The sequence below is a fragment of the Pygoscelis adeliae genome, unplaced genomic scaffold, assembly GCF_000699105.1.
Source record: "Pygoscelis adeliae isolate BGI_AS28 unplaced genomic scaffold, ASM69910v1 Scaffold172, whole genome shotgun sequence".
Taxonomy (NCBI): domain Eukaryota; kingdom Metazoa; phylum Chordata; class Aves; order Sphenisciformes; family Spheniscidae; genus Pygoscelis; species Pygoscelis adeliae.
Window position 1 is genome coordinate 2828115 of NW_008824338.1, and position 11043 is coordinate 2839157.

An 11043-nucleotide genomic window follows, 5' to 3' on the forward strand; every position below is an offset into this window, starting at 1 on the left:
TCTCCCACCAGGATGAACGAGCTCCATATCCCAAACACAAAGTTTTGACATGTGGTAGAGCAAGAGATAAGCTAAAAGAAAGGCCGGGTGCAACAGTGACCCCTTGTCTACTTCTCTCTTCGTTCTTCATAAATATCCAGTACTGTGGTCCGAAGAGGAGCCTTCCCAGCAGCGTTATCACAAGACTCCTCTGAGAACAAACTTCATCTTTGTTGGGTCTTTTTTTTTCTCCTCTCTCCTCTCCTAAAGCTCTTGTGTATTGTTATGCTTTTATTTTTGCAGGCTTTGAGCAAAGGTAGTTCAGAGGAAGTTAGAAGGCAAAATGTCTTCATTTTAAAAGGGCAAAAGTAATTACATTTCACACTCCAAAGTGGCTGCACAGATGTGACTTTGCTGTTTGTGCCTCGGCTCCAGCCAGAATTATGTTGTTAGAGTTCTGCCCACAAGCTTTTCCCCAAAGCAGGTACTTTGTAGACCCAGAGTACAAATAACTGACCTGTCTCTCAATGCCTGAAACAGTCAAAATCACGCCTGCATAGCAAATGAAGGTATGTTAGGAGTACAGGCAGACATACTTCCACTAGCTTTAACCTCTCATTCACAGGGAACAGTAGCTGTTAAAATACGACAGCAGGGACTTCAGAGTCAGTTGTACGCTGTGCCAGGGATCTAGGAGATCAAGTCACTTTTTATCCATCCAGTAATTTTCAACATTACCCACAGTTGCTAAATTGAAGATAAGAGGGGTTCACCTAGCCTTGTTACAATTGGACTTTTATTCAGCTTTGTAAAAATGCCTAGTCTGACCATAGCCTTGTGCAAACTCAGTATCTAAAAGCAAAGTTGTTTAAAGAGAAGGGCAGCCTGTTCCTCCCCCCGTGTGTTATGTGACATGCCTTATGAAACACGCAGTGCTCCTGTGTCATCATTTTGCATCAGTCACTCTCAAGGAATTACGGGGAGCGGGCACAGATGATGTGACTGGACAAAGTAACATGGTTTTGCAGTTATCCCCTGGCATACACTTTCAGTCACTGGCATTAGGAAATGAGAGCTCATCACATACAACTAAGCTGCTTTGGAAAAATACTCAGGAAACACGTGGAAGAGATATTAACAAAAGCTTTCTAACCACCCCTCATAGTTGCCAGATGCTGAGTAGCCGGCAGAAGCAAATTATTTTTAGGTGGCTGCTCAGCATCTCTCCTCAGGTCAAGAGTGGATGCCCTTCAGAGGGAGGAGGCATGGCACACCGGGAGGCAGAAGGGTCATGCTTCTCCCGTAGGCTGAGCTTCCTTTGCTTTCCTTTCAAGTATATGACAGTTTTTAATGACAGTACTCTAGAAGGGAGATAAGTTAGTGGATAGAAGCAAAGAAGAAGTCAGAGACCTGTGAATACACAATTCTCCCATTTCTCATGCTGATTTCTATTCTGCGTATCCAGGATTTTTCTGCCATTCTCTGTATGTTCCTACATCACGAACTATATCAGATTTCAGGGCTCAGCTAACCAAAAAGTGTTCCTCTATATGGATAGATCACTCAAAAACTCTGCTTCATTTTCCACTGTATCCTGCTCTGATGTTAATATAGAAACAAGGCATATTTTCAAGATCAGATTAGTCCCCCTGAAGTACTGTAAAACCCCCGAAGATAAACTTTTCTGGACAGACAAGAGAGTGTACGAGAAGCTCCTGTGAAAGGAATCATTTCAAATCCCTTGAGCTCTCATATTGAAATAATATTAATATAAAATTTAAATTATATATTATCAAATGTGCTTCATATATTAAACACATACATTTATATTTTTAACATGCAGTGGACTTAAGGCCACTGTGTACTACACAGATTGTCATTTTCCCTTTAAGCCCAACTATGCGCAGGAATATATAAGCCTGTTTTCACTGCCATTCGATGTGCAAATATTATTATTTGTAAAAGTACTTACTCCTATGCCTAGATTCACATTACACAAAGAGGAGAGGAATGCAAGGGTCCTAGGGTGAGAAGGGGAACATTTCGTTCTCAGTTACTGACTCAGCTTGAGGTCAGCAGCAATCCAAAGCTGTCTTCAGATGAACGGAGTTCAATGGTTCATGTGAAATAAATCATCACTCTCAGCGGTCAGGTCCACAAAACCAATCAGTCATGTTGCTAAAAGGCAACATGAAGAAAAGAAAATCCAGAAACCCATTCCTAAGCAGACACATCTGGTGAGGTCCCTTGCAGGTAGCCCCTGTCCTGAGCAGCACTGGCAGGATGGGGAGGAGGAGCTGCGCATCCATTGCTTTTCTTGAGACTATTCCGTGAATCAAGAGATTTCCATTTCCCAGGCTGTGAGTATTCTCCTTTTCAGGAGCAGAAGACCTTTAAAAAATGAAAGCCTTATTTCGGAGGAATGGGAACTCATTTCCATAGACCTCAGGAAGTCATTTGCGTCAGCACAAAGTGAGTGAAAGACACTATCTTATTTGGTAGAGTTTCACACTCGCTTGTCACAATTTTGAAAGAAATCGGGAGGTAAAAAATACACAACCACAACCAGCCAGTCCCAGTATGCTGATCAGTATGTGTCTTGACCAACTTTGGGGGAAGATCTCCAAAACAGATTAAGCTCTACTTCAATCAGATGGTAGCTTTTAAGACTGTACCGTTTTTCTGCCATTGAACCACAGTCCAGATATACTAATGATAACAATCTGATTTCATGGGCTAGCATTCGGTATGAACCATCAGTCAGTAAGAAGGCAATGATCAATGAGCACCTTTCTTTAAGGGAGTAGATTTCAAAATCCAGGTGTTCCTATGCAAGGCTGACATCTGCCCTGCTCTGAGCTCCCCCCAGTCTACAGCAGGTCCAAAACAATGGAGGAAGAGGACCAAAGAATATGAGACGTGGAGAACGAGGAGAGAGAAACCTTTAATTCTGGCCCACCCTGAAGGACATAACAGCACCACCATGCAATGCAGGGCAGCTGTTGATGTGGACAGATTTTCAAAGATACTTATTGAGAAGTTGAGCAGATCTGATCTGGAAGTCCCCCATCACACATTCGGTCCAGGTGACTCAAAGGTGTTGCTGCACATGGCAGCATTCTTGAGAAATTTTTACTTTAGGCAGATGCATCTGGGATAAACCTTAGTGTTAACAAAATAAACTGGGGGCAGTTATTAAGGCACCATACACAAACTCTGTGATTTCCAACTTGAATCACAAGTGTAAGCTAGCTTAGCATGCCCACCAGTGACCTTTTCCTCCAAAAGAGAAAAGACTGACTCATGCTCCATGAGAAGCTGAGAAAATGAGATCAATAGGATGAAAATGAGCATCTTTTGAAAACCTTTTGTACATATTTCCTGGTAGCTTCACACATGCAGCTGGAAAAGCTACAGATAATAAACGTGCTAATCACCTTTCTGCTATAAAAATTATCTAGGCTAGGTCATAATTCATATAGATGTGCTTCAAAGCAATAATTCTGTCTGATGTTACTGTCCCAAGCTTCTCCAAATTATCATTTTTATTGTCTTGTTCAGACATTCTTATTTATAGGGGAAGGAAAAACAGTTATTGACAAACTGTTCAAGGTATTCTACAGACAGTGTCATGGGATCCTGGTTACGCTGCATCTCTCCTTGGAGAAGAAATCAGCTCAAAGTGTCTTCCTGTGGCAGAAAGCTGCAGAGGAACCCGTGTCACAGGCTATCAAAAAGCACTAGGGCTGATTTCTCCTGGTTTGGTATAACTGCTTTGCGTTTTCGAAAAGGATATAATGTGACAGTGAATAGAGCTGCAAGAGGAGCAATTCAGAAAGTATTGGGTGCTCTTACTTCACACTGGGTGTAACAGACATAAGCTCAGCACACCCAAATCAAGAGAAAGGACATACCTGATACACAGATACATCAGATACTTCACTTGGCACTAGGCCAGTTGTGTGGTAAGCCTATCTATTTGGTTATTTGATTGACTTATGTATGTTAGTCAGTCAGTGCTGAGCAGTCAAATGGGAACCCAGCAACAGTTATATGGCTTCACTGACAGATGTGCTGACAAGGCAATAGGTTGACAGGTTTGTACACTCAAGTATAAATGACTCAACACAAAACTTGTAACTTGAAATTTGTAATTTCTTTGGCAATGCATTTCTATGGCAGTAGCTAAGTTCCTGCAGCCACTTTAGTGACTGGTAATATCAACCATTATTAACAAAAGACACCTCTCTTACACCCTATGTTGACTGAAGGCCTGTTTTAGATACCTGACAAAAGTTGCTTCCTCGTGACTCAACTATGAGAAATACTGTATGTGCTAAGAGTTAAGAAACGTTACCTACACTCCGGAACAGAGTCCCTATTGACACATGAATGAATTAAATACTTTTATACTTTCAAACATTTGTAAAGAGTATTTGAAGGCCAAAAAAAGAAGAAGAATCTGATGTTTCCACAAATAATACTAGCTCAGCAGTTCCTATGGCACAGGATGAATGGAAAAATAACCCTAGGAATGCAAGGAGAGATGCTGACTCACAGAAAGACATCTGGTGACTGCTGGCCGCAGTGTGGGCAGGAAGCATGTAACAGGGCCAGCATCAAACAGATCAGTCTTGAACACTGAGAGTTCCCACCTGAATGAAGTGTTGAGGTGATGAAGAAGGCAAACAGAACCACACTAGTGTCACGCGCCTTGGGACAGGACCTGTGTCCATACCAAATTGCCTGGTGTAGTATCAGGTATGGGGCAGTAAGGATGCTTTGACAGCTGCTGCCAAAATGTGCTGCATTAGGACAGCACACACAGTAGAGAGGAGAAAGGTCTTGAGAGTCCTCTCTCTTTTCAGGCAGATGATGCAACCAATAAAAAATTTAACACACGACCTGTTACCACACACAGAACTCTCCTGATTTATTTCCCAAGAAAAAACACTTGTTTGTTTCTGGTATCAGAGAGGTTCAGAACCTTGTTGGGACAAGTCCTGATGATTAACAACAATCTGTTGCCTTATTCAGAGCCCACATCAGGTTTCTGGTTTTGGGAATTGGAACGGTTCATGAAATCTTCTCTCTAGAGAGGCATTTACAGGAAATGTTCTCCAAGACTGACACTCAAAAAAACAAACAATTTTTTTTAATTGAGAATAATTTTTCAAAAGAAATGAAAATTCTGTGATATTTATTCCTATTTCCTTCAAATGAAAGTAAGAAAAAATGCATTTATTTTTAAATCAAAACATTGTGTTTTAAATCAAATGACAAAAAGTTAATTCATTTTTCCAATTTGCTTTTTTTTAATCGCAGATGCTTCCTTTTTTTTCTGGTTTTTTTTTTTTTTAAATCAGCACATTTTTATCCTGAAGAATTTGGACTAAATAACGTAAAATCAATTTTAATTAAAAGCTTTAGTTATTTCCATGCAGCTTTGTTTCAAAATCAGAAATAAGTATGGAAGTTACTGGCACTATTCAGCAAATAAATTTTTATTAAAATCAAAGAAAAATTTGGGTTGGAGGGGACCTCTAGAGGTCATCTGATCCAATCTCTCACTCAAGGTAAGGGTCAGTTTACTCAAGGCCTTCCCAAGCCACGTTTTCAAAAGGATGAAGAGTCCCCAGCCTCTCTGGCATTAAGTTGCATCTGTCAGATATGTTTGCTCCATGAAGTAGCTTGCGTGGGATTCTCCCACTGTGTGGTATGACTTACACAGCTAACAAAAATCAAAGTACAATGGCTGCAAGTAGTACAAAGTTCAATATACCATGGGCTACTATGTGCAACAGTTGTGCAGAGATGTTGTTGTTGTTGCTGTTACAGGAGACAGGAGTGCATACACAATGAGGTCTATCTTCTACGAAAACAAGCTTCAGGAAATTCAGGGTAGTTACCCAGGTGTGGAGTGTCATAGTTATTCCAAGCCAGAAACTGTACAGGCACCCCAAATCTGTCGCTTTTCACCTGTTTATTTCTGTGGATGAGAAGTAAATGGGGACAACTTTTAAGAAAGCTTAAACCTTCAGTGAGTTTTCCTGCACTGCAAACTCTCATAAATTCTTCTTTAGGAAAGCAGAAATGAATGTCCTTATAGACAGCAACATTTCATTAGCCTACCAAATCCCCATTCAACTTACTCTTAGAATTATAATTAAAGGATCCTTACAGCTTTTACCCAGCTCATCACTGAAGTAAGATTTGAATCAGACTCTGGAGGTATCTATCTCCTTTAACTGTGGATGGAGCTGCCGGTGAGTGGGCAGCCTTGATTATTTGCCCAGATATGGTTAGGAGGAATCAAGGTCCATGTGTATGTCTTTCAGGAAACATATGCCCTATACTTGCATCCAACTGCTAAACAGAAACTGTCAGATTGCCATTGTTTTCCTTCTTTTCAGCTGAAGGAGCCAAGCAGCCACAAATACAACAGCGTAACAGGAAAAAAACAAGAACATTTAAACCTTTGCTCTTGTTGCGCATTTCATATTCATTTTCAGTGTACTCATTTCCACACTATTACCAAAAATTTCTCAAAACTTCCAACAGCATTGTCATAACAGTTCAAAAAGCAAGGTACATCCAAGGTTGGCACATGCCAAGATAGACTCAACTCTTTGTTTCATAAGTCTCTAAAAATAAAGCCTGTGACTCCCCACATACTGATACTGCACAATAGTCCCATGATAAGCAGCAACATATCCAAATTCTGATTATTTCTCCTGTAATCTACTGCCAACCCCTTTTCATCTGGGGTGTCCAGATTCAAACCTTCAACATGTTCCACATACTGATACTAAAATCCTATAGACATAGGAGTCCTTGACAGTCATCTTCTCTTGGTCTGTCTAGATCCTCCATCTGACTTCTCTTCATTACATATTTCTTTCTGCTTGTCTTCATGGTCCTCCTCATGTCTGTCCCCTGCTTTTCATCCCCCTTGTTACGTCTCCTTCTTCCCAGCCATGTATCCCAACAAACTACTTTGTTGAGCTTTCCCCAGTACTTTTGTCTTGTGCTTTTTTCTTCTCTGTCCATAATTACTGCTAACATTCCTTCCTGATGGACATACTGCCATTCACTCTTGAACGTGCACTTCTCCTAAGAAGTCTACAAACCATAGCTCTTCCCCTAGAAAACTGCTGACCCATAGAACAAGTTAAAGTTAGAGAGAACAGATGTTCTTGGGGGCGAGGCAGGGGTCAGCAGAGCACATAGATGAGCAGAAGAAGCTAGTGTTCAATTCTCTCCTTTCTTTGAATATCGTGTGTGTGCTATCAGGCTTCCGAGTTAATAATTTCATTACTGTCTGTAAAATGCCTTATTAATAATAGTAATAATAATCCTAGTCCAGTTAATCGCAAATATCAGTCTTAAAATTTTCCCCTGAAGAAACTTCCAGGGAGGTTTTCTGGACTGAAAACAGGCAGCGGTGTACAGTGTAGCAAATATCCAATGCTTTGCCACTCCTTCCTTTCTGTTCCTGGAACAGTTGTCCTGCAGAGCATGTCATCCTATCAGCCTGATGCAAGGAGAGACAGCATCTTGTGTACCGTTTTAATTGGCTGGAAAGTATGTTCCGATTCTCAAGTCTTTGAATTCCAGCTTTTCCAAACAAAGTAGTCTCAGCAGGGTCCTATTGGTTATTTCTGCATTGTTTTATTTGAAAGGCTCATTCACCTGACAATGAATTATAACGTGTTAGCAATTAGCTGCAGAACTCTCATCAAATGCTAAATAAATTCCTTGTGAGCAAAATCATATTAGGTAGGTAAATACCAAATAATTGATAAACAAAGGCTACTATGGGAGTTTGTTTTATAAAGAAAACTTAACGAAAGTACTGTGTCCTCAAGAGCTTACCCAAAGAATGGAAAAGCAGCAGAGGCAGAAAGGCAGCAATAACAGCAGGATTAGCATGCTCTTAAAAGGAAACAGAAATTGAAACGAGAGAGGACTGAGGACCTAGACAGAGAATGGGACAGGAGGAGGAGGTTGAATCATTCAAAAGAATTCTGGGCCTGGAGGTTACCCAATCGTTCCTTACCCCTCTTTAAAGGCACTAAGAAATAGTAGGCTAGATTTTCGTTTGGTGAAAAAAATACAGCTCCGATGAGCTTGTCTCCTTCAATAGGGTGATACTGATTTACACCAGATGAGAACCTGTCCTACTCATTAAAGACTCGTGATTGGTACAAGCAGGTTGTTTTCTGGCTCAGCAACCAGACATTAGAGAACATTGCTTGCCCTTTTAATTCAGATTTTGAAATAAAATCATCCGAATCCATTTGTTCTTTAATTTTCTTTATAGTCCCTGCAGGAAATTGGGGGGGGGGGGGATCTTTTGCAGAGGGATGACAAACCATCTAGTTCTTCTATATTTTGATAAGAAGAAAACCAAGTATGAAATTTAGAGGACCAAATTTTCTCAGCTAGAATTAAAATCCACTGGACCATGATACAGACTTAAATTATCCCTTTTGGGGATTCATAAATCTTTGGTTAGTTTGAGCAAAGATCCCCACAAGGGGGATAAAGCTCCTAATGAAATTGACAAAACAAGTGGAAAATGTCTTTTCCAGTCAGACTCGCGCAATTCCTGACTCAGGAGGAAGGAAGACACCACTGAGAGCTCAAGGAAAGCAGTTCTCTTGAGGTTTCTCAAGAACTGGAAGCTGGAATAATCATCTTAGTCTTCAAAAGGTGAACATTTAATTGGACCATCCATGTCCTGGTTTTCAGACACAGGGTATGCAGTGCTAACTATGAGCCATATTTATTTAAGGCAGCTAAGGATGGCACCCAAATTTCTCTATGCTTTACTTCTGTTGTTATTTAGAAGAATATAAGTAGAACCCTCCTGAAGCAGAACTCATGATCCAAAACAACTTTTCTAATCTGAATGTGGTAAAAAGAATATGCATAAATGCAAGCAACTGATGAGCAGCTTGTAATAAAAAGGCCTTTCAGTGAAATATTTCTCCTCTTATTGCACAAAGGTTTCACATTATCCATGTAAAAATAAATGGCCATACTTTCAATACAAGGATATTGTCTTTTTGGAGAGTGCTATTCAGAAGACTTCAGCTCCATCTCTGAAGCAAGGTCCCTAGCTCTGAATCAAATAAAATAGTGCCAAATTTGTTGCTGTGATGATACTGCAACAGAGAGCACAAGACAAAGCTGCTCAGTATCCTGAATGGTAGTCTCCCAAATCCTCTACTTCTGGGCATTAGGGAGGAGGAGCTTTGTAATTTTTAGCAGAGAAAAAGAACATTCCTTTAAGATGCAGAGGTGAAGAACTCACTCCATGTCAGGGACAGACAAACACAGCAGCTGGAATGGACTGTGCCTTCCGGTACATCTGTGATCTTAACCAGGATAATCAATATGAAAACATGCCCAAAATCTCTATATTTGACAATATGCTGATTTTATTTGCTAATAAATCAGTCAGTGCATATATATGGCTTTTTCTGATTATCTTCAGGATTCAAGAATAAAGTTCAAATTCCTTGAATTATGTCTTCAAAACAAACAGGCAAAATGCATTTTTGGTAATCTTCGTTCAAAATACAACCATAGGTTGTCAGCATGCTATACCTTTCCTCTTATTGGAATACGACATTGAAAGCTACAAAGCACTTTCAAACAATATTGCGTTTAAAACCAAAATCCCAGGGCAACAAGGACATACTCAGAGTTAATATAGCCAAAGCATTCTTGACACCACGTCATTTTTCCCAGTCGGTGTGCACACTGTCTGCATGCCAATAGTCTTACACGTTAAATTGTGCCTGCACTGAATGAGTCTCTAGGACAGCTCTCAGAGTTGTTGGAATGCTTGGTCAGGAACCTTTTGCTATTAGGTCACTAATTAAACACCAGCCTCATGATAATGATGACTAATCTTTTCTACCTACTGTTTTAATATCATGTGCAGTGGTTTCAGCCCTGTTTCCAGCAGCCAGCAGCCACAATACAGAATGCACTTGCACATTTGCGACCAGGTAGTTTGGTTGTTTGTTGTATTGAAAGCCTCCAAAGAGAGAATGATGGAAAGGGCTTGACAAAGAAACTCCCTTGTCATGCAGAACTGTGGCATTTGCTAACCGTGACTGTGAGATGCTGGCAGAAGTAGCACAAGGTGAGCTTCAGGACTATCCATAGGTGTAAGTAGTTGTCCCAAGCATTGTAATGTCAGGGCAAGAAATTGTTTGTATTCTGGTTTCCTTATATCAGAGTCCAGGAAAATCAGGTTTTTCTGCTATTGTCCTGTAAAGGGGGTCATGACCTAAGCTCCCCCTCTCCCATCCCATTGCCCAGCAGCAACACGTGCCAAGTCCAGTTCTTCAGGGGTGCCCTCCCACTTCCTTCTAAAATCCTCGTTCTGCACCTTCAGCTCAGCCCCATCCCTTCCTCTTTGTGGAAGCAAGAGCTTTGTCTCCATTTGGAGAAGCCCTGAGCTGGCTGCAGGAGCCCTGACCTGCTCCTGCCCCAGTTAAACGGAGAGCTCACCCAGCCAGTGCTGTGAATCTATCACACCACGTGAGTGTCCTGGTTTCAGCTGGGATAGAGTTAATTTTCTTCCCAGTAGCTGGTACAGTGCTGTGTTTTGGGTTTAGGTTGAGAATAATGTTGATAACACACCGACGTTTTAGTTGTTGCTAAGCAGTGCTTACCCTAGTCAAGGGCTTTTCAGCTTCCCATGCTCTACCGACTGAGAAGGCTGGAGGTGCACAAGAAGCTGGGAGGGGGCACAGCCAGGACAGCTGACCCAAACTGGCCAAAGGGACATTCCATACCATATGATGTCATGCTCAGTAGATAAACTGGGGGGGAGTTGGGGGGGGGGGATGCTGCTTGGGGACTGGCTGGGCATCGCTTGGTGGGTGATGAGCAATTGTACTGTGCATCACTTGCTTTGTGTACTATTATTATTATTACATCATTATTATTGTTATTATAATTTTATTTCAATTATTAAACTTTTTATCTCAACCCATGAGTTTTTCTCACTTCTACTCTTCCAGTTCTCTCCCCCATCCCACT